Source organism: Tauraco erythrolophus, chromosome 24 (genome assembly GCF_009769465.1).
Source record: "Tauraco erythrolophus isolate bTauEry1 chromosome 24, bTauEry1.pri, whole genome shotgun sequence".
NCBI lineage: Eukaryota > Metazoa > Chordata > Aves > Musophagiformes > Musophagidae > Tauraco > Tauraco erythrolophus.
Window position 1 is genome coordinate 5904075 of NC_141488.1, and position 23270 is coordinate 5927344.

General features: G+C 61.1%; 2 protein-coding genes across 2 annotated transcripts in view; one reads left to right on the plus strand and one right to left on the minus strand.

Annotated features, from left to right (window-relative positions):
- MACF1 (microtubule actin crosslinking factor 1) overlaps positions 1–23270 on the minus strand; it is a 156167-nt gene that overhangs the window by 125880 nt on the left and 7017 nt on the right.
- Positions 14182–23270, plus strand: part of TSLIG1 (tRNA splicing ligase complex subunit 1) — a 179928-nt gene continuing 170839 nt past the window's right edge. The window contains exon 1 of the mRNA XM_086626027.1: positions 14182–14203. The gene's annotated coding sequence lies outside the window, so the exon portion shown is untranslated. The remainder of the gene's footprint in view (positions 14204–23270) is intronic.

Here is a 23270-nt window from a genome sequence, read left to right on the forward strand (position 1 = left end):
GATACCTGCGGTGGAAAACTATCCAGCACCCAGATATTTCATGAGGGAGACACCTGAGAAGCAGCAACACAAAGGAGACCCGGGCGGATGCTCAGCAGAGCTGGACGAGCATCGCAGGGCAACAAAACCTGCTGCGAGGTGACCCTCGTCTCCCAGGGCGCTGCGCCCGTGGGGCCAGTATTTACCTTTACTGGGAAGGAGCAATGAAGGAAAACAGATACTGAACATGCTGCTTGCAACATGTGCACCAGGATTTTTTCCAAAAGGGATGACTTCTGTAGGGTGAAGCAGTGGGTCGGTGCGGTATAGAGGTGAGGAGCTGAGAAGGGACATTTGTACTGGGAAGAGGTCAGGAGGTCCCTAGATCATAGAAAGGTTTGGGTTGGAAGGGACCTTCAAGATCATCTAGTTCCAACCCACCAGCCATGGGCAGGGACACCCTCCACCACACCAGGTTGCTCAAAGCCTCATCCAACCTGGCCTTGAACACTTCCAGGGATGGGGCATCTACAGCTTCTCTGGGCAACCTGTGCCAGTGCCTCACCACCCTCAGAGGGAAGAATTTCTTCCTTAGATCTCATCGAAATCTCCTCTCTTTCAGTTTAAAGTCATTGCCCTGTGTCCTGTCACTCCACACCCTTGTCCAAAGTTCCTCTCCAGCTTTCTAACGTCGCTGCACAACGCTGCCCAGACATCAAGATTAATTAAGTGGACGTGGGACACGAGAATCACAGCAAGGTTGGGTTCAGCGGGTTACAGGGCACGTTTTGGCACGTTTGTGCAACTCAGTCTTACTCTCTCTCTCCCGGTAGTTTTCGGGAAGGAAAGAAGGAAAAAGTGTATCCCAAAGCACTATTTGGGGAAAAGTCCCTGCATGCTGCCCAGGCTCCATGGTCCTGCTCTGCATGGAAAAAGAGAAAGAAAAAGGGGAATCAGTCACGGATGTGGGGAAAAGGTCCCATGCGGAGGCGCAGGAGAGAACAAGCTCTGCTAGAATAAAAAAAGAGGGAGGAATCAAAACAAACAAATCCCAGGAGGAAGAAGTTGGGGCAGAGAAGGAGCTACTGAGTCCTTGTCCAGGCCCTGGAGCTATTGCACATCCCTGGAACGAATCCTCACCCTCCTCGGGCAGCAGTCATGTGCAAGCCCTATTTTGGGAAACTGAGGCAGGGTCAGCCCCAGCTGCTCAGCGAGCCCGTGCCAGCACCCCAAGGAGCTCCGGGGGCCATGTCTTGCCGCTGCTGGCGTCGGCGGCTGACCGAGGCGCCGCTGTCACGGCGAGGGGCGGGAGGGATGGCCACCGGGGCAGGAGCCGGGAGGCAGAACACCGGCCACGTGTCACGGGCTTGTGCCGAGACAAAAAGCAGCCTCGTCCCCCGCGAGACACCCCCCATCCCAGCCGCTCCCACCCCCCACGTGCGCTGGAAATGGGTGGCAAGACCAAATATAGGCACCGAAACCTTCGTGTGTGCCCCCCCCGGCGTGGGGACCACGGCCACCAGGAGGATCCCCACCGCCGCGTCCTCCTCCCTCCTCCCCACCAGCCACATCCGTCCCTGCCCGCACCGCTGCCATGGCTTTCGGAGAGGGAAAACAAGCCGTGACCCTCACCGGCGGCACGCCGGCCATCTTAGCCCCTCTCCCCCCGCGGGGGCTGCTCCTACCTTCTCTGCTCCGGCTCCGCCAGTACAGGACGCCGGCGATGCCCAGGACGTGGCTGAGGACAAAGGCGGCGGGCGGCAGATAGGAGCTCTCCGAAAGAGGCATCGTCCCCTACTCCCTGCCCGTTATCCCGAGCCCGGCTCTGAATTTCTTTCTCCTAAAGAAGTTGCTGCTGGAGCCCAGCATCGCTGGGAGGGCGAGGGGACGGCGGGGGGGCCGAGCTGCTGCCCGTAGAAACTTCCGAAACTTCCTGCCTGCGCCTCTGCCTCCAGCTGCCCGCGCCTGCGGCGTGTCCCCGGAGCTGGCAGGGCTTGGGGACAGCCAGCGTCGCCAGGACGGGGCCAGGGAGATTTGGGAGCTCACGGTGGCGGGGGGGGGGGCGGGGGGTAGAGGGAGAAAGCGAGCGTCAGGCCGGCTCAAACATCTTTCCTCGGCATTCACGCAGCCAAACTTCATCCCCCCCCCCGCTTCGGGGGGAGAGACGTCATCTTCTCAATTTCCATTCCCAGCCCCGCTGCGGCTCCGGCGGCCTCGGCAAGACAGGGGGGGGATCGGTGGGAGCAGCTGCTGCGCCGGCATCGCTGCAACACCCCGCTGCTCCCTGGGGGCTCGGGAGCAGCCCAAAAATCTTGTCCCCCCACAGCGGGTGACAGCCAACAGCCCAGCGTCCCCTGCCCGGCAATGCTGGCACACTGGGGGCAGTGGGATGGAGAGGGGAGCAGCTGGGAAACGGGGGGACCGCTTTGGGAACATCTGTGTGGCAGCAGGCAGGTGCCTGCTCCAGGTTCGGTGCTCTGGGTTCCGTATCCCAGGCTGGACCTGGCACCAGTCTGCTTGCAGGAAACCCTCTGCCCAACACAAGGGGCAAAAGCGAAGGCAACCAAATTAGGGCTCCTGGGAGTCGGGCACCCCACGTGCGTTTCCCTCGCCCTCCCTGGATGCCCACGGATAAGTGTTATTAAGTGCCAGGAGACCCCCAGAGCCTCTGGGGAAATACCCACAAAAGATGCTCTAACAGGAAAAGCAAAGGTTCCTCCACCCTTCCCGCAGCCCGGTGCGCCGCTCGCCGCCAGCACCGCACCACGAGCCTTCGCACCGCGCTCGGCGGGCACTCCGGCAGTTTCATTTCTTTTCAGAACCGTTCCCGGCAGCGGAGACACGGAAATGGCACAAGGAAAGCCAGAGTGGCGAGCCCTGCCGCGGCACAGCCGTGACGTCCCCTGGCCCGTTTGCCGTTGTAACCACAGGCAAAGTGGGCAGAGACTCCTGACAAAGCCCGTTTTGCTTCCTGAGCCCACCGGGTGCCAGGTCCCCCCCGCCAGCTCCTGGGGGAGGAAACTTGCTCTTAGATAAAAAGTTGTATGGAATGAAACGCTCATTTTTTGCCTTTTCCTCCCCAGAAGGGCTCAGACAAGAGCGGTCTGTCCCTCCGTCAGCGCTCGGCAGCGGAGGGGAAACGTTGCGGTGAGGCCGGCACGCCACAGCCCGGCTCTGCACACCCAGGAAACCTCAGCCCGGCTCAGGCTTTGCCCACGGAGAGATCCGGGAGCCCAGGATCGTATGTGGCCAGCACCAGACCAGCCACCATCTGGCAGCACCGGCTCCGCGCCGCGGGACGGCAGAACCCCGCGAGGTGTGGGGTGTCACCCAGACACGAGCAGAGATTTATCTTATATTTAAGACCCCCGAGCAGCTCCCCAAACCTGACAGCCACAAGAAAAGCGTATCCAGTAAATCGTGATGGACCCAACCGTCACGCCGCTCCACGCGGGACCCACCACCACCTCCCAACGCCGGCCGGGATAACGAGGCCGGCGATGAAAAACGTAAAGAGTTACCCCAGCACTCGGCGCTGTTGCAATATATTTTCCAGAGCTTCATCCCTGCCTGGATGAAAAATATCCCGGCATAGTTTTCATCTAAAGCAATCTGCTTTCTGTTAAAGTGGCGCTGGAGCAGCAACCCGCCGGCAGGCACGAGGCCACCATAAATGGCCCCGCAGTGCAGCCCTGAGGCGGACAGGGCCGGGATGTGCCGGGGGAAAAAGACTGCGGGAAGCAGGAGCTGGTTTTCCCCATCCCATGGGGGCTTGGCTGCTCCCACGCTTCCCGGGTGCTGGATGTGCAGAGGGGCTGACAAAACTCTCAGAGCGCTGCCAGCTGGACAAGGCTTCAGGCAAAAGAAACTCTTTAAAAATATATATAATCACAAAAAACCTTATGTTTATATATATAAACGTATCTATAAATAATATACATTTAAATATACAAAATACATAAATATACTTATATAAATAATGTATATTTATATCTATAAATACATCCCACCTACACCAGGACACCCCAGGGACACCAGTGGTCCCCAACTTCATCCCACTTGGTTTAAGGCTGTTCCCCCCTTCCTTCCCACGCTCCCCGTGCTGGCACACGCCAGCCCGGCCACCTCTGGCCACCGCAGGATGCCGGTGCCGGCTGTAGCCCATCCAGCTGCAGGAGGGAGGTGGCAGACTCGGGGTGTGGGGGGCCACCGGCGGGTTTCGGGGTGACCCACCGGGGCCCTGGGGGCCGCCCAGCCGTGGGTGCAGCTGCCAGCCCCCCCGCTCGCCCAGGGCCGCCCCCCCTCCCCGCCGCGGGAACCACCCTGCGCACCCGAAACTCAAACGGCTCATTGCGGTTCCCTGCGAAGCGGCTTTTGCAGCTTCAACCGTCGCTGCGGCCGGAAAGGAAAGGGGTGGGGAGAGGACACGTACCTCACCTCCTGCCTGCGCAGGAATTTGGGGAGCAGAGACACCCCCCCCCCATTTACGAGGTGCCCTGCACAGCATTTGCCATCCCTATCCATCACCCGAAACAGTGTTACCCCCATTGCTACCCCCTCTGCCCCCACCACCAGTGCCCTGCCTGGGTTTTTAGGGTACCCCACTGGACAGTTTTGGGGACACAGGCTGCCCTGGCCCCCCCATCACTCCGGTCATGCCTCTCGCCCAGAGCTGAGTCACCCCTGGCTCCAGCCAAGCGTTTCGTGGGGCCAATCCCCCCCCCCCGCCCGCCATGCGCCTCCCCGGTGAGTAATGCTCAGCCGACACGGCCCAGCCACGGCTGCCGGCTCCGGCATCTCCTTATATGACTGGGGAAGGTGCCCGGCAGCAGCACGCAGGAGCTGGGCACAGCCCACGCTTCCCGGCACCGCTTGGAGGGTGACGGCACCCCGGCATCGGGGTGGGCAATGTCACGGGGATGCTCCTCCATCCCCCGGGTGCCGTGGCCTCCTGGGAGGCAGCCAAGGCCCCATGGGCTTTATCCAGGGACACGTGTTCCAGCCCCGGGAGGTGGCACTGTGGAAACATCACAAAGGGTGTCACCGGATGGCGCTGGGGATGGCGGCCAGAGCCAGAACTGGCAGCCGGCAGCACCGTACCTGGGTGAAGCATCTCTCCAGGGCTTTGCCCGTATCCCCCCGTGCCCAGGGCAGACAGGGGTGTCTGCCAGCACCCCCCAGCCAAGCCCACAAAGTTCCCCCCCGTCGCCCACAGCAGGCACTGCTGGACATGGAAGCAGCCTTGAGCGTGTCGGGGGACCCTGGGGGGGTTTACAGAGGGGTTTCTCTGCACCCAACAGGCAGCGGGGTCACCCCGTGCCAGGCAGGGGACACCCTGTTTCCCACGGCAGGGAAAAGGGCTTGTCTAGCAGTGGCGCTGAGCACGCGCAAACTCATCACCGCGGTACAGGAGCCGGGTTTCCTGCTGTGCTTCCTCTGATGCCTTCCCCTTTCTGTTGTTTTTTCCTCCTTTCTGGGAGCTTTGAGGGCAAATCTCGGTCACTTACAGCAGCGTCTGGGAATTGCCGAGCAGGGGAAGGAGACTCCGAGTTTTGGATCAGCGACACCCAGATAAATCCCAGACAAGCATCACCTGCTGCTCCCTGGGGACACGTCCCGCTCCGGAGCAGGGCAAGGAGCCTGGCTTGGCTCTGGCCTCCACGGGGACTGGATGGGGGGCACAGTGCTCGAGCAAAGCCCCCGCACCCCTAACCCTGAGCTGGACCAAGCACACACCCCGCACCGGTCCTCAGGAAGGGCTTTTCCAGAGCTCGGCTAAACCTGCGGCATCGCTCCCTCCTTGCAAACAGCAGCAAACACTGCTGTGAACAGACAGACAGACAGACAGCTCAGCAAGACACATCCCTGGCTGCTGAGCGCATCCCCACGTGCCGGCACACCCCCTCCCGCCGGCAAGCACGGGCAGGACCCTGCCAGGGCGCGGGGTCTTGCTCCACCCTGCCCGTGGCGCCAGGAGCCATGGGAAAGGAGAGCAAGAACAAAGATGACGTTTCTTCTGATCCGGGCTATTAAAAACAAGGTGGAACGAGGCAGGTGGCGGCTCCCGGCGCTGCCCAGCGCATCCCTGCGGGACGAGCTCCTCCGCTTCGAATATATACAAAAAAAAAAAAAATAATCCACCTTTCCTCTCACCGCTGAATCACCCGCCCGTACGTGTGCGGGCAGAGCTGCCGATGCCGATCCCTTCGCCATCCGGCGGGCCCTGACGCTGGGCTCTGCCCATGCGCCTCCGGCTCCTGGCAGAGCGGGCGCATTCCCCACGTTAAACATCTCCTGGCTTTCATCATCCCGGAGCAGCCGCGGCCCCACCAGGAGGGACAGGGACAAGTCTGCAGGGTCTCGCACCAGCCTCTCGGCATCGCCACCAAACCCCAGGGCTGCAAAAGGTCAGAAAAATTGGGATTATGAAACGTCTCAAGGCAGGAATGCTCCGTGGCCCTGGAAAAAACAACCTCCCGAGCCCTGTTTTTTGTGCAAATGGGGATTTTGGGCTGCAAAAGCGTCTGTGCGAGGGCTGAGGCTCCACGTGTGCCGTCACCATCCCGTGTTTGCACAGGGAATGGGGGGGCCCGAACTTGGGCATCACCCGTAATGACCAGGGCAGCCCCGTCCAGCCCAAGGTTCGGCCCCTGTGGACCAGCACCTGCACCGAGAGGGCAGCATGAGCCAACATTTAACCACAAATCCCTCGGCAGAGGAGCTGCCCACGCTGCCAAAGGTCAGCTGGATGCAGCAAAGCAAGGGGAGGGGGACGGGGGCTGCACAGGGGGAGCCTCAGACCCCCCCGCCGCTGTCCCCGGTAAAATCCGAGTTCCGATGAACCGGGGAAAGGAAGCACTGATGGTAAGAGCGGAGATGTTCCCCTTTCCAGCAGACGTCTGGGCACCGAAATAAGAACCGTATCTTGAAATAAAGACTTCCCCTCCCAGGGCAGAGCTGCCGCCCCGCAGCCGGCGGGGCTTTGGGGGCCACGGAACAGGACGCCGAGGACCACCCCGCTGCTGGGAACTGGAGGCGGAGGGTGGAGATAAGACGGTTCAAGGTAAGACTGGAAGCAAACATCATTCCTGCCAGTTTTCATCCTGGAAAGCAAACAGCCGAGCTGGACTGCCACCTGCTCACAGCTTAATCATTCCCCAGCAGCACGGCTCAGCGTTAACTCCTGATCCCGGGCAGGAGGAGCGGAAATCCCCCGGCACACCAGCAGCCATGGAGTCTACGGGAATGTGACATCTCAACTGCGACCGTCCAACGGGACTGACTCATATGGGATGGACAGAGCCAACAGGGAGGACCCCAAAGCCTCAAGAAACTCCAGAACGACCCAAAGGAGACCATTTCCCTCCGCAGCAGAAGCGGGGAGTTGCGCTCGCCTGGATCCCACAGCTCCTGCAGCAAGGAGAGCCGCCGGCAGCCCCAGGGCACCGGCACGGAGCTCCAGGCTCCCTTCCTTGGTGGGGTTTGCTTTTTGGTGCCCCAGACTCAGCACCTTATTCCAGCGTGTCTGTAGCCATCAGCACTGCCAGACCAGTTCCCTCCCTCCCGTGCATCCTCCAAAGCACCTCGAGAACCCTCTCTCTCCCAACACGGATCCCAGCAGATCCTCGCACCCAGCCGGTGGCTTTGCCAAACCACGTGGCAACACCATCCCAGGCACGTCTCAGTCAGACCCTCTCCGACATCGCCCGGGTGTTTGAACCCTCCGTCTTGGCAGGAAACCGAGCACGTCACGTTGAACAGGTAGTGAGGATGATCTCAGTGCTTCATTCCCGGGGCTGAAAATCTCCATCCGGCCACCCGCCTGCCCAGATGACTGCCGAGGCCTTGTTTTTTTTGCTGATGCAGCAGTTCAGGCATTATTTCATCGCTTCTCGCTTCTCAGAAGCCTCCCCTGGTTTGTCACCCCTCCGCTGACTGGGAGCTGTGCCACGCTGGTTCATTCCACGATGCCGTGAAACTCACGGCCACGCACCCCGAGCTCTGGGAAAGCGTTGAACCCCACTGAGTCGGCATCAACTTGATGGCATCACCCTGCAAGGAGAGGGCAGGAGGGACAGGGGACGGGGACAGGCAGCAGCTGGGTCACCGGGGCACGGATAACAGCTCACACTGGGAGGCAGCCAGCCGAGCGGCAAACACACACGGAGCTGCTGGGCAAGAAGGAGGAGGTGAAGCCAGTGCCGGAGGCGAGGAGGACTGGGATGCACGGAGGGAGGAAGAGCAAAGGTCTCCCGGTAGAAAACATTCCTGCTTTTTGAGAGCGAGTGGCACCATCCCAGCTCCGGGCGCAGGGGAAGGCTCGCTCGCACGCCCACGTGCAAGAGGACGCACACGTCTGCACACTTTCCCAGGGGCCTGTGCTGACATGGCGAGGTGGCACCTTTCCCAGCCGGGGGAGGAGGAAGGTGATGCCATCTCCGGGTCCCTCCCTGCCCCTCCGGCCACAGGGACAGCGCTGCACACCTCCACAGAGCTGCCATGTCTCCATGGCTGGATAAACACCCGCTCCGGGATTCCCAGCACGCCCCACCAGCGTCTCAGCAAAGGGAAAGCCGTGGAAAACCAAAACAAAACAGAAAAACACACCAAAAATTATCTCACTGCAAGATTTATCAGAAGCCACGGCAGAGGCGAGTGGCAGAGCCCTGTGCCGGAGAGCAGCCCAAGCCCTGGCCACATCCTGCATCCACACCAGCACAGACGCTGAGCAATAAACGCTCCAAATCCTGGAAAAAATCTCCCAAATGAAATCCCAGGCCTCAGCCCCTCTCAGAGGAGCCAGACCCCGCGGCGGGGCGGCCGGCTGGGGTGCAGAGCTGCGCCCCGGCACAGCCACGCCGCGGGAATCCACAGGATCCGGGTCAGAGCCGTGACGGTGGGATCATCACGGGCCGCTCAAGGCCAAGCTTTGCGCTTCCCACGGCAGCGGCTTAGGCAGGAGGAAAAGCCGGGGGGAGCGCGCGGAGGGATCGCCGGCATAAAACTCCTTTTCTACCGGCTAACAAAAGGCTCGGTGTCTCCGCAAAGAGGCTCGTTATTCCAACCCCAACCAAAGGCTGCTTGGCAGTGGGAGAACTAGGAAAATGTTGGGCTAGTGGGAACTGGCTGCGCTTTGTCTGGGGCGCGCTCGGGCGCTCTGTTTGCACAGGCTGGCGGGGGTGTCGGGGCCGGGCTCCCTCCGACCGCGCCGCCCGGGCACGGCCGCACCGACAGCCCCCGGCTCCGGACCCCCTCGCTGTGCTCCCTGCGAACAGGATGCAAAACAGCAAGAGGAAAGGCAAGGGCTGCTCGCAGCCCGAGCGCGCGCCCCGAGCTGCTGGGAGGAAGCCATGTGCCACGCTTTTGCTGCTTCTGACCCCCCAGCTGCACCCCAAAAAGCAGCCCAGGGGCTGACCAGCTGCCCCACGCTGCAGCCCCCCAGCCTGGCGGGGACCGCAGACGTGCGAAGCCCCATCTTAGAAACAGTGGCTGAGGAGAAGCTGGTGACCGATTCTCTTGTTTTCCCCCGCAAACGGAGGGCGGGCAGGCAACCTTGAGCCCTGATCTCATTAGATGTCCCAAACTAAGCAGTGTGAAACCTGATTAGCGCCGCGCGGGAGGCGGGCGAAGGGGTGGCAGCCGGCTCTGCCAGCCAGCGCCAGCAACCTTCCGCCAAAGATGGGGGGGTCCCAGCACCTCGAGGAAGCCGGGGCTGGGGAGCAGGGCACCCAGAGCTCCCTCACCAGGGTCCGGATGTGGCCCTGGTTCTTCCACACTCACTTGCCCGGAGTGTGCATGCTTCCAAGGATCCGGCACTCACGGCTGTGCCGTGCTCCGAAGTGATGCTTCATCCCAGCTGCTGCCGCCGGCTCCGGGCCGGCCTTGGCGTGCGGCAGAAGAGAGGAATTTGGGATTAAAAAAAAAATCCAAACCCAATCCAAACAGGGGAAGGCAGGAGCCTGAAACCTCTGTTCCCTAGAGACCTGATCTCCCGCAGAGAAACTTAATCCCCATCAAAAAACAAATGAAATAATCCCGTTGCTAACGGTGCTCTGCCTGCTGCCTTCCAGCACCAGCGCAGCACCAGGTCTGCTGGAGCCACCAGCCTGGCCCAAGCCCATCAGATGCTCTTAGGAGGGCTCAGTCGGACCTTCCTGGAGCAAAAAAACCATCCCTGGCACCGCCAGGCTGCGGTGGAAGGGCTGCGGATCGCCGGGGATTCTCAGTTCGGGCACAGCCCATGAGCCCCCCTGGCCAACCGGGCTCCCCAGGGGACACCCCGTGGGATGGCCGTGCTGGAGGAGAAGCACCCATCCTTCTCCAGGAGCAACCGACCGTGTCCACCTCCCTGTGCCTGGGGAGACGGGCCGACAGAGCCGCTTGCCAGAGGAACCGAAGCCCACCGGGGCCTCCGCCCGTGGTGGCCAGGGCAGATGGTTGCCCCGGATCTCTTATCACGCCTGGCCACCTTGTCCAGGGCCGTTCCTCGGGGAAACCATCACATGACAGGACGAAAGCAAACGGTGACGGCTGCGCACAGGGACAAGGACAAGCTGCGACACCGCTCCCGCACCATCCCCACCAGGGCAGGATGCTGCTCGTGCTTCCTGCTCCGATCCCCCAACTCCTCAGCACATTATACCTCAAAAAACCTCTTTTTTAACAGCAGAAAACCCACCGAGCTGGGCACACGCACGCTGCAGAGACGGCAGGAACAAGCACAGACCCACGCGTGGCTGCTTGGCCATGGGGAAAATCTGAGCCCGTTCCCCAGGGGAAAACACGCGGCAGTGACAAGGTCAGATGACGCCAGGAGATTAGGCAGCGCGCACCGGAGAAGGCCGAGAAGATGCTGGATTTTATCCGGCTGCCAAGCAAACAACAAACTCCTCAGAAAGTGAAACCAGCCCTTCTCGTGCTGCTGGTAAAATTAACCCAGCAATAAATTTGTAATCAAATGGGTTTCCTGAGCTGAGCCCGAGGCTCTCGTCACCTCCGGGCTGTGACAGTTGCTGCCCCGGGAAACCCGAGATGGAAACTGTGCGGAAAAGTCGGTGACCCCAACCCACCGGGGCAGCGGCTGTTGGGGCTGCTCCATCCCAGAGCAGCATCTTTTGTCCCCAGCACGGAGAGGGGGGATTCGGCAGGGCTGCCCAGTGCCATCCCAGTTGGGTGGGCACGGGGGACTGGGATGTTCTCCAAACCCTTCGCCTGGATCCAGCGGGGCTGACAGCGATGGATGTTGGCACCGCGCCGGGGTCAGGGGCCTGGACTTGCACACACGGACATTTCCATATGAAATGTTCCCAGCTCCAATATCCGCTGCTGCCTCCACCTCCCCGAGGAGATGAATAGAGATGGGGGAGCCGGGGGAAAAAAATCCTCTTTGGCAATAAAACCTTCCTTTCCACCAGCTTTGTTCAGCCCCGCAGCTCCCGGGCAAGCTGGGGCTGCTTCCAGCGCTGAAGAGCACGCTTAGCTACACGGCAAATGCCAAACCGCAACGGCGAGGGGCACGGCACAGCCATCGCCGTGCCAGCCGGCACGGCACAGCTAACCATAACCGCTCGCAAAGGCGGGCACCCCTTCCACGCTCAAATGCCGAGGGGAAGCATCCCAACAGTCAGCATCGCTTGGGCCAGAGGCGGCAAAACAGACCAAAATCTGCAGATTTGGCTTCCTGGGGACCCGCCACCCATAGTTTTGTGTTCCCGTTACGGGCTCGCAGGAGCGGAGAAAGTGCCACGAATGCCGGGATGCCGGAGCCAGCGTTCCCGGCAGCACCTGGAGAGGGGAACGCTGCCAGATCAGCTCCTGCAACCAGCCACCTTGTAAACACGATTAATAACGTCACCTCGGCTCCGCGGCACCGCGTTCTCGCGGGCAGGAGCGGAATTTGCCGAGCTGCGGCTGGAGACGGGGCCCGAAACCCCTGCACGAGCGCGGGCGCTTTCGCAGCAGCCCCAAAACAAAGCGGGGGGGTCACTGGCACCCAAGCCCAGCACCCACCCGTGCTCCGGCTGCCGAGGGGCTGCAGGACAGAGCCGGCCACACGGCACGGTACGGCACACCCAGCCGGCACGCGGCGACTGGGGCTCCTTTCACATTGATTCCCAGCGCCAGCTGCAGTGAGGCTCAGGAAAAATTTATGATGGACACGACGGCAGCATAAGCGAGTGAATTATATTACTCCCGGACCCGATAACTCAGGGCAGCTGTCAGCCACAGAGCTGCGGGATTAACCCTTTGCGGCAGCCCCGGCAGCGGCACGGGAGGGCGGGGAGGCTGCCAGCCCGACGGGTGACAACTCCCTTGGCTCCCTGCTAAATTAAACATCGGATTGATTCACCTTTGTTATTCAGTGGGATCAGCTGGCGGAGCCCAGCCGTGCCGAGGCAGCACGGTAAAAAGGGGCAAGTCGATGGGAACGTTATTAAATGATGGGCGACAGCATCCCCAGCACCTTCTGCTTCCTTCTCCGCCCTCCATCCAGTGGGCAAATCCCAATAGCTGGGCACAGCAGGATGAGGCTGGCTGGGAGTCCCAGAGCAAAAAGCTCCTCGGATAGCAGGAAAGGGAGGAAAAAAAATAAAGAAATGGGGGGAAAAAAGCAAGGGAAGCGTTGTCTCCTGCTGTAGTCCAAGCACCAGGTAAACCGAGCCGCTGTCCTGCTGCCCTCGTGCCCGCAGCCGGGGCTGCCTGCCGCCGCAGGGACAACAGCCACCAGCCTCCAGCCACCTGCCAGGGGCTGGCCCAGCACGATCGGGTGTCGCAGGCGGCTCTCCGGGGACAGCCTGCGAGGCAGGAGAGGGCAGAGCATCAGGAAAGCACTTTGGAAAGAAGCAAGGAGACAAAAAGCAGCAATCTGCAACCAGTGCCACCGTGCACCCACACCGGTGAGACCCACGCCATGGCCAGTGGGACCCACGCAGGCGAAAACAGCCTCACCGGAGCCGGAGCAGCCCCCAGCTCCATTCCCTTTAGGAGGATTTTGAGTTCAATTTCTTTTCCAGTTGTTATTGGCAAAGCACTTCCCCTGCCTCCCGTGTTCCTGCCGGGGCTGGCTCAGCCACTGCCGCCGCTCGCTTTGTGCCCAGGCACACAGCTCGAAATCCATGGAAAAGACAAAAGCGGGAAGCGAAGCGGAGCCACGGAAAGCACCTCCCCTCCCGGCTGCCTCCACGGGAAGCCAGTGACTCCTCGACATCCCAGGGGGAATGGATTTGCCTCCATCGCCTATCGACGGCAGATGGTCGGACTCTGCTGGAGCCCTCGGAGGAGGCGACGCCGGAGCGGCTCAGCCTCTCCCCGCGCTGCGCACCCCCACCGCGGAGGGTGAGAAATACCTTTCAGGGCGCCGAGTCCATCCAGGAACTTCTTGTACTTCTCCAAGTTCATTTTCCAGCCGAGCTCACCTCGCTCCTCAGCTGGGCGGCATCGGGGCACCCACGAGCCGCAGCCACCGTCACGGCAGCCCCGCTGCCTCCACCGCCGTCGCCCTTTGACCACCCGCACGCGCGGCCGCGGCACAGCCCTCGGGTTTCCTTATTTGATGAAGCACATTAAAACCTCCCATGGCTGAGGCCACCTCCCTTTTTGCAAATGAGCCCAGCACCACCGGGGGTCCGGCATCCCTTACTCCCCCCACTCCATGCCAGAGGTTTCAGGGATTGTATGTCCGGGGGATATTTCCAGCAAGGAGCACGATTGAGGGAATTGGGAGGGGAAGGAAAAAAAAACAAAAAACCAACAGGCTTTAAGAGCAGCAGGCAGAAGACAGTCAGTGGCGGAGCGCGGGGTCCCCGTCCTTGTGGGAAAAGCCACCCCGGTGACTCTGACACCAGGTCACCAGCTTGGGAGAAGCCGCCAGAAAATTCCCATAATGTGCTGGAAAAAACGGCCAGGTGAGACCCAGGAGCAGGCACTGGCCGGGTCCTCCCTGCCTGTGCCCCCTTACTCGCCAGGTGCTCGCCCGCACCGGCAACCAGGCACTTACAAAACTGAAAAGGAGATTTAGAATCATAGAATCATAGAATCATAGAATGGTTAGGGCTGGAAGGGACCTTCAAAGGTCATCTAGTCCAACCCCCCTGCAAGGAACAGGGATATCTCCAACTAGATCAGGTTGCTCAGGGCCTTGTCCAACCTGGCCTTGAACGTCTCCAGGGATGGAGCATCCACCACCTCTCTGGGCAACCTGTTCCAGTGTTCTACCACTCTCATAGTAAAAAATTTTTTCCTAATATCCAACCTGAACCTACCTCCCTCTATTTTAAAACCATTACCCCTTGTCCTATCATAACTGGCCCTCCTGAACAGCCTCTCCCCATCTTTCCTGTAGGCCCCCTTGAGGTACTGGAAGACCGCTATAAGGTCACTCCGGAGCCTCCTCTTCTCCAGGCTGAACAGCCCCAACTCTTTCAGCCTGTCCTCATAGGAAAGGTGCTCCAGCCCTCTTATCATCTTCGTGGCCCTCCTCTGGACCCTCTCCAACTGGTCCATGTCCTTCTTATGTTGGGGGCTCCAGAACTGGACACAATACTCCAAGTGAGGTCTCACAAGGGCAGAGTAGAGGGGGAGAATCACCTCCCTCGACCTGCTGGCCACGCTCCTCTTGATGCAGCCCAGGACGCGGTTGGCCTTCTGGGCCGCAAGAGCACATTGCCGGCTTTTACTCGTTTTAGAGGAATTTTTGGCAGCAGGAACTGGCCCAGCATGATCCGAGGGGATCCGAGTGCCCACCCGGCTCATCACTGCCCTTCAGCAGGACTGGTGTCCACGGGGCATGTCCCAGGCCTTCTGTCAAATCAAACAGTAAATAACAGTATCGGCAGCAGCGGTGTCGAAACGTACTTCTCATGGTGCCGGATCACGTTCTCCCTGTATCATCCCACTGCCTCTCCGGAATGATCCCAGCAGATTGAGCAAGACCCACCGCACGGTGCAGGATTTGCCCGCCTGGGCTTTGGCACGGCTGGCACCTCCCGGCAGGGCCGTCCTGGCACGGCGCTTGGGCTTCATCGGTGGGAGAGGAGAGGAACTGGAGCGAGGATGTGCTGCACGAGCCAAATCACCCCCCAGAAACCAGTGGCAGCAGCTCCCCGCGTCTTTCCAGGGCGAAGAGATTCCCCTTGTCCGCAGGTACCGGCACCCGAATCCCCAACTCCTTCACCACGTGCGGGGGGAGCGGAGTCGCCCATCCCCGAAACAAGCAGCATCCCACGGCGATGCCCCACGTTATCCATAAAGAAGTTAATAAAACCGGTTTGCACATCCAAGCGACCCCTCGGCAGCTCCGCGGACAGACGGACACCTCTCCGGGGACAGACGCGCACCAGGGGTATCACTTTCCTTCACCCGCGGAGCAAATCCCGCAGGCCAGTTGCTGCTTGTGCCCCCGACAGCTGTTTGCCAGGGAACCGAAACCGCTCCAGGAGCAACGAGGGGGAAATGGGGGGCAGGTGGTGGGGTGCCCTCCCGCAGCCCCCCCTGCTCCAATCACACCGGGACCCTCTGCTCCCACTGCCGGGCTCGGGTGGGATGGAGGTGGCACCCAGAGGACCCCACTGCCATCGAAGGGAGCTGCCGGCAGAGCCGGGAGCAGAATAAAGTTGTTGCGAGAAGCCAAGTTGTCACCACTAAAAATAGCACAATGGAATTTTCCTCTAAAAAAAAAAAAAAAAAGGAAAAAAAACCCTGTTTCTTGCTGACAAAGGGGATGCGAGAAGGAAGCGAGGAACAGCCTCGCGGAGGGGGCGTGGGGGACACCATCTCCTTCCCCTCCATCACCCCTGTGCCAGGAGCCGGCCTCGGCGGGCACAGAGAGCGGAGCCCAGCGCGGGGGAGAGGGCAGCGTTGCCAACGTCCCTGTTTTATTTATCTCCATCCTCCCCTTCCCAGCAAAGGGGTGAGAGCGGGCACCGGACGTGGCAAGCAGGGAGCCGCTCCAAGATTACAATCGGAAGAGGGAGATGCAGCCACCCTGGGCAAGCCCTGGCCCCCCCAGCACCCCAGCTCTCCCCCCAGGGCTTTGTACCCCCATGGTGATGGGGGTAACCCCACACCCGCAGGGGGCTCAGTGCATCCCCCCGTCCCGCTCCCTGACGTGCCGTCCAACACCAAAGCAGGTCAGCGGTGTGGGGAGGCAGCCCGACACCCCTGGACACCCCCAAACCCCACGGTGATGGGGAGAAGGGCACCTCCCTCCTCCTGATCCAAGGGGGTTAAGGGAAAGCAGGTCTGACACCTCCAGACCCCATCCACAAGCACCCCAGCTCCCTCTCCCCACCGGGAACGCCAGGAATTCCTGGAGCAGGGAGGATCGCTCCAGCTGGTTCCACTGGTGCACCGGGGGGAGCCCCCAGCTCCCAAGACAGCCACCATGCACCCGGCCGGCCGAGGAATCCCAGCATCTCCCAGCTCGGCAACTGCCCTTGGCAGCAAGAACGAGAAGCATCTCAAACAGCCGGCGAGGATGAAATATCTCCACGTGCAGCGTCTGGAGCCGCCGGCAATAAACCCTGCCATGCCACGGCTGTCCCCACCACCCTCGCCCCAGGGCACTGCCCCAAGGAGGGGGTTCACTCCCCGATGTGCACACGAGTTGGGGGGGTGGGGGGGCAGGGGACCGCACTGCCCTTCCCCACCATCCCCAGCGCAGAGGCCGTTCACAGCGCACCGAGGACGCCGGCAGAGCCGCGGGAGCCACGGCAGCAGCGGGATGCGTATATTTTAGGAGATCCTCACCAACATGGCTGCACCACCACCACCATCCCAGCGAGCCCCCAGTGGGGACATGGTGATGGGCACGGCCACACCAGCTGTCCCCAGCGTCACTCAGAGACCCTCAGATCAACCGAACGGCTCTCGAAGCAGGGAGGTGGGGCAGGGGCTGTTCTGGGGTACGAATGTTAATTCATGTTAATTAGCTGGCAGGCCAGTAGTGTGGGACCACCGGGCTGGGGAGGCGGCCTGGCCCTGCTCCGCACGGAAAGGAGTCGCTCCCGCGGGATAGTTTTACCAGGACGGCTCTTGTAGCAAAACTGCCCAAGGTCAACGCGAATCTCGCTGCCACGGGAGCCCTTGTATACAGTTTCCTGCAGGGAAAAACAAACTGCTGGCGAAAGCACTTCTGGAAAGCCCCCACGGACCTGAATAGCAATTAATAAAAAAACAGGAGCGAAGTTACATCCTTATTTGATCCAACCAGGAGTCGGCACAAACATCCCACTGGGATCAAAGCAGAGGTGAAGCTCCACGGCCAGGCAGGAGCAGGGCAGCCAGCTGGAAGTAGTCAGGGCAGAGCAAGGGCTTGGGAATGGGACAGGGCAGAGCTGGCACTGGCCACAACCAGGCCAGGAGGCTGCCCTTGACCCAGTGGTCCCAGCAGAGCTCGAGGTGGCCAAGAGCAGAGTCTGGGAGAGAAGAAGACTCATGCAGGTGCTGCAGCGGTGCAAAACGCAGCATCCGTCACTGGTAGGAGGTTGGCAAAGCTTCCCTGGCATCAATAAAAACTGCTCGGTCGGAGCAGGGGAGGGAGGGCAAGGAGAGCAGGCAGCTGCCGCAAGCGCATGGCACAGTGTCGGCAGGCTCGGGCTCACCGGAGGGAAACAGGGTCAAACAGGAAATGAAAAATGGAAATGCAGCATGTCACGCACAGGGAAACAATAAAAAGCCATGACTGTTCCCTCGCAGCGCCCAGCCGGCCGCCCTGAACTCGCTGGACCAGATCGCTGATAAACGGGGAGGTGGCAGAGGGGCACCCTGGCACCGCGAGGCTGGGGCTGCAGGACTGGGCACCAACACAAGTCGCTGGCTGCAGACCGACTCGTCTCACCGCTGTCGGTACTGACGGACACGGGCTCCCATCGGCACCGTCGGATCCTGCTCCAACAGGGCGAGAGGGAGCCCCGGCCAGTCCTGCCAGCCCTCGTGCTGGGATCAGCATCCCGCTTCTCACCCAAAACCTCCCACACCATCTCGCCCCACAGCCCTCCCCACTTCCCCTCTTCCAGGAATTGCTGGGCGTATCTGACCCAGAGGCAGGGCACACATCTCAGATCACATCCCAGCACTTACTTTACCACGTTCCTAGCCGGACACACACCGAATCCCATCGCCCAGCCTCCCAGCCCCACCACACAACTCCTCCTCGGAAAGCCGGGTGGGATCCATCCAGACGCACAAAAACCCCACGACATGAGCTTGGAAACAAAATCTCCCGGCTTATTAACATGAGCATCCTCTGTGCTTCGTGAGCACCGCCGTGCAGGCGACCTCCTCGGCGGTTCGCCTCTCCCAGCTGGAGGCTGTTTGAACATCCCCAAACCCCAGCGGCGGGTCCATCCCCCCGGGACAAGGGCAGCACTGAGATGTTAAATCTGGAGCTTCCAGCAAGCCTTGAGAAAGCATCTGGAAGGAGAAGGAGAAGGTCAAGGTCAGCATCCAGCAGGGATGCTGCAAGCCCTGTCAGTCGGGATGCAGGACGGGGGCTGCCCAGGCAGGGACCACGCTATCGGCAGGGCCGGTGCCCACAAGCAGTGGCAAAAGCTGCCAGGAAGCCACTCTCCTCCTCGTGCCCAGGAGACCGGCACCCTGCCTCCACCCCCTGCTCTCCCACCACCACCCAGCCGCGGCTCCGCTGGTTCCCACCCCACCCGCAGACTCCGATGGGATGGGAGAGGCATGAGCAACCAGTCGGGGTGCGGAGAGGAGCCGGTTTGCAGGTCCTGCCCACGGACATGCGAAGGCTGGCTCTGCACCGCCGTGCTGGGCAGGGTGCACGTCATGGGTGATGGTCACTGGCCCCAGAAATTAGGGGTCCCACCATGGCCCCGCTCACGACGGGCTGCCGTCCCCATCCCAGGTGTGCCATCACACCCACCGCTGTTTCGCCTCGCCCCACGGGCAGCGATTGCCTCATCCGCCCTGGAAAACTCAGCCGGCGTTGCCAGGATCCATCCACAGCACCGAGCTTCCCGAGGCAGTGACTCCCTGGGTACGGCTGAGCCGCAGAGAGGAGCAGGGAAGGGCTGGATTTGAGCTCAGGGAGCATGGTCCCACCTGGATGGGTGCAGCCCCGAGGAAATGCCATCTTCCACAGTCCCTGAACCCCCGGGGTGAGCAGAGCTTGCACTGGCATCAGGCAGCCCTGCCCACGCTCCCCACCGTGGGTGCACATCAGAGGCTGCTCATGGAAACCATCCCCAGGGAATATTAATGAGAAGGCATTTGTGCTCCTTCCTGGAGAAGCGATGGATTCAAACCGACACCGCCCCGGTCGCCCTTCTCAAACCGGAGTCGCTGCAACGCCGAAGGCTGAGCAGTCGCACATCCCACCCTGGGTGCTGGCCCTGCTCCCCAGCACCCACCCGACACGGCTGCTCATGGCTCAGACTCCCCAAAACCTTCCTTCCAGGGATCCTCTGGCTGAGCGGAGCCCCAGGAGGAGCCAAAGCACCTCTTCCCAGCACTGCCCAGTGCATCCTCCCAACACTGCCCCATGACTGTCCCAGCCCTCGCACTCCGGCCGGCGGTGAAACACTGCCCCGTGCAGGAGCCCGCAGCAGCCAGCCTGCGCCCACGGCCCCAGGATGGGCTCCCAGCCCCTCGTACAGGAGAGATGGGGCAAAAAATGGCTTTATCAGGGTCCCTCCTCGCAGCAGCAGCACTCCTGCTGCCCATCCCTGCCCATTCCAGGGGCACCGGCAGCCCCGGCTTCTTCACACCCACCCTGAGCTCCAGTGTAGCTTCTCCCTGCACCAAAACAGGAGAAACTGGAAACTGAAGTCCCTTGCTGCTTCCACAGCCTGGATTTATCCGTGCATTCAAAGGGACTTATCATCCTGGTATTCAAACAACAGTGTTAAGACACTTTAAATTTAAATAAAACCTTTTTTTTCTACTTCCCTCTGGGAGGTTTCGTGCCGCTGGCATGAGCCACGGTATGTCCAGAGCCGTCTAAACTTAGCTGACACAAGCGAGACGAGCCTGGAAAGGAGGTTGGCCAGAAACCAGCAGACGGAGGTCAAAGACTCCGGTCTCGCCCCGAAGCATGAGCCGGGAAGGAAAAGGCTCCGACGGGAACGCGTGCAGGCGGTGCTGGGAAGAGGAGCGAGAGAACAGCGCGAGCCCTTTCCAAACGCTCGGCTCGGCGGCGAGCTGGCTGCCGGAATGAGATCAAAGCTTTCCGGTACTCGCTGCCAGCGGGAGCCGTGCCACGTCCCAGCACCCATGCCAGGGAGGTACCGTGGGCGCAGCCACCTTGCACGGGCACCTGCCACCCCCCAGCCTCCCCAGGGGCTTTTCTCTCCGGACCAGAAGCTCGTGGAAAAGAAAAGCAGCAGGTGGCAGCCCCAGGTCCTGCGAGGAGGGCTCGGCTCTGCTCCACCGGCGGGGCGCCGGGACGATTACGGCAATTGCTATCGCTTCCGCCGCTTTTGTGACCGGGGATGCCGGCGGGACGGGGCAGGAGGCACGCGCCCCTCGGCACGGCGAGCCCAGCCCGGCAGGTGCTTGGGATGGCGATGACTCCACCGCGAAGGCAGCAGAACGCCGGCCGGGCGAGGCGGGGTGGATCCTCTCACCTGAGAAACCACCGGCTTCATTTCCCTGTTGGCCAAAACAAACAGGAGCAAAACAGCACCTTGCACCACGCACCCGGGCTCCACCTCGGACCCCCAGGTCCGGCCACCCCCCGGGGCAGCCCGCGGCTCCTGCCGCCTTCTTGAGCCCCTCTCCATCTCTGGGTCCCCCATACCAGGGAAACCAGCGACTCCCACATATATCCCAAAAAATCAGCGTTAACCATCCTGATGATGGAAAGCCCAATGGCTTCCAGCCCAGCTTCCCCAAGCCAGGGACTCTCCGCTCCAACGGCCACCCCTCCTCCCGGGTGATGAAGAGGAAGAAGGGCTTCCTCTCCCCTGGCGAGGAGTCACCACCACGCCGCCAGTCCCGTCAGCGCTCTTGCAGACCGCAGAGACCTCGTGCAGCCCGCTCAGCACCACCCAGGAGCAATGTTTATCCTTGCAGGATGAAATCCCAGCGGCAGCAGCCCCGCGTGCCACCGGGCTGGCACAGCCACTCGGCTGCAGCAACCGGGCACCCGTGGCAAGGGGTCTTCATGCCCTGAGACCCCAGCGCTGGGGTCCAGACACCTCTAGCTGTATTTCTTACAGCAGAAGACTAAATAAGTGGAGGGAAAAAAAAAAAAGGGGTTTCTTCGCAAATGGGCACAGCGAGGACTGCTGCCCACCACCAGAAAGGCTCCAGTCTCACAAGGAGGGGTCCAACGTGCTCCAGTTCATTTATACAAGCGTGCCACACCAATTCTGCCCACCCTGGGGTCTCTTCCAGACCCTGGGAAGGTTTTCCCCTCCCTAACAGAAGTCAGGGTAGGCAGACAAGGTGACGAGCCATCCCGTGCTGCCCCAGTCCAAACAAACCAGGCCACGTGCCGGGCACCACGGGGCAGGCAGAGCCAGCCCCGGGGGTGGGAAAGGCCCTCTCAGACACTACAGCTCCAAGTTTCTCCTCCTGATCCCAAAAAAGAGTTAATTACCAAAAAGAAAGGATTTCACCGAGATTGATTAGTTAATGTTTACAGTGCTCTGAGCTGGGAAAGCATGACCCGTGCTGCAGCCCAGCAGCGCTGCCGGCACCCTTGCACTGCCGGGTGTCCCGGGGGCTGCTGCAGCACGGAGTCATGCTCCAGCTCCGGCTTTCCCAGGGGTACAGAGAGTGTCAGCACCCCCCAAACACGATGGGGGAACACATCATGGGAATGGAGAGCAGCCCTCAGACACTGAGCCCCACTCAGCGTGTTGTGTGCCCATGGGAAGACAGACCAGGGCTGCCCTTCCTGCCCAGACCTCTCTCACCAGCAGCTCTGCCATGGTGGCAGCATCCAGAGGGGTCCCCAAAAGCTCTGCCATCACCTCCCGCTGTTGCTCCCACCGGCACCCACGGCAGCAGCGCTGCACGTCCCAGCACGTGCCGCGACACCACGTTCCAGCGATGAGGCAAGAGGGGCTGGAAGCCACCCTGCACCGTGCCTCCGCGGCACAGCCCTGGGAAACCAGGCTGATGGGTTTCAACTGGGCCAGACCGGTGAAGGTCTCAGTGCTGGAGATCTTCTAGCTCCAGGTGCCAGGCTCTGTTCGGGACGGCACAACCCAGAGGGTGCTGTGCCCCCCAAGGATGCCAGCAGCTGAAGGAAGCCACAGTCAGGGCAGCTCTGCCACGCTCCAAGGTGGCACCGGAGCCTGTACCCCCCCTAAATCCCCCCCCTTGCCCAACCACCCCCCTCAGGACTGGGGTGCAGCATTGCACAGCACCCAGTACCGGGTCCGCCGGCAGCAGGGACGGTGCCCCCGCAGCGCCCACGCCAGCTCGCGGCACTGATGCAAACCTCCTTCCCCAGCACCGCGGCGATGCGGCACACCTACCCGGCACCCCAGCCTCGCCACGCAGGCAGCTCTCCTCTGCCCACGGTGGGTGTTTTTATAAAGAAAGAAATCACAGGGATCTGCCAGCTGGTTAACCCCTGCTCGTCAGAGGAAGGCAGGATTCGCAGCCCACTGCGCCAGCTCGGAGACCTTTCCCGTGCCGCCGACCTCCTGCCTCCAGACCTGCCCCGGCTTGCTCGACGGTGGAGGCCCCGCTGCCGAGATTGGGTTTTTTTAGGCTATTTTCAATTAGAAATAGAGAGGAGCTGTCTAATAGAAATGCAGGAAGGCATTTGCACTCTCCCCATGGTTCCCGGTTTCAGCAGCGCCAAGTGTCCTCCTTGCCCTCCGACAGCGTAAGCCGGTGCCAGCGGCACCAGGTCCCGGACACACCGGGTACAGGGTGGCAACGAGCCGGACACCGACCCCATGGGTCTCCCCACGCGGCTCAGCCCCCAGCAGTCACATTTCAGTGAAAACTCTCCATTTTTGCAGGATTAAGAGGGGGAGGGGATAAGCCAGTGGAAAACTTGTTCCGGACAGGAAAAACTGAACCATTTACAGGAGCTGCAATGGGGGAACATAGGGAAGGGACAACACGTCCACCAGTGCAGAGCCCAACGATCTGAACTGGAGGCTCCCACCCAGCCCTCACAGCGTGGGTCGGATGTCCCGGGAGGGGAGAGGAGCTGGGAAGGGGTGGAAGGCAAAGGAAAGCTTTTATCCAGTATAAACACTGATTTCCCCTACCACAAACAAGATCAAACGACACCCAGCGGGGTATTTCCAAGCTACTACCAGCTTTCTACCATAACCCAGTGTAGAAATCAGGTATTACCCAAA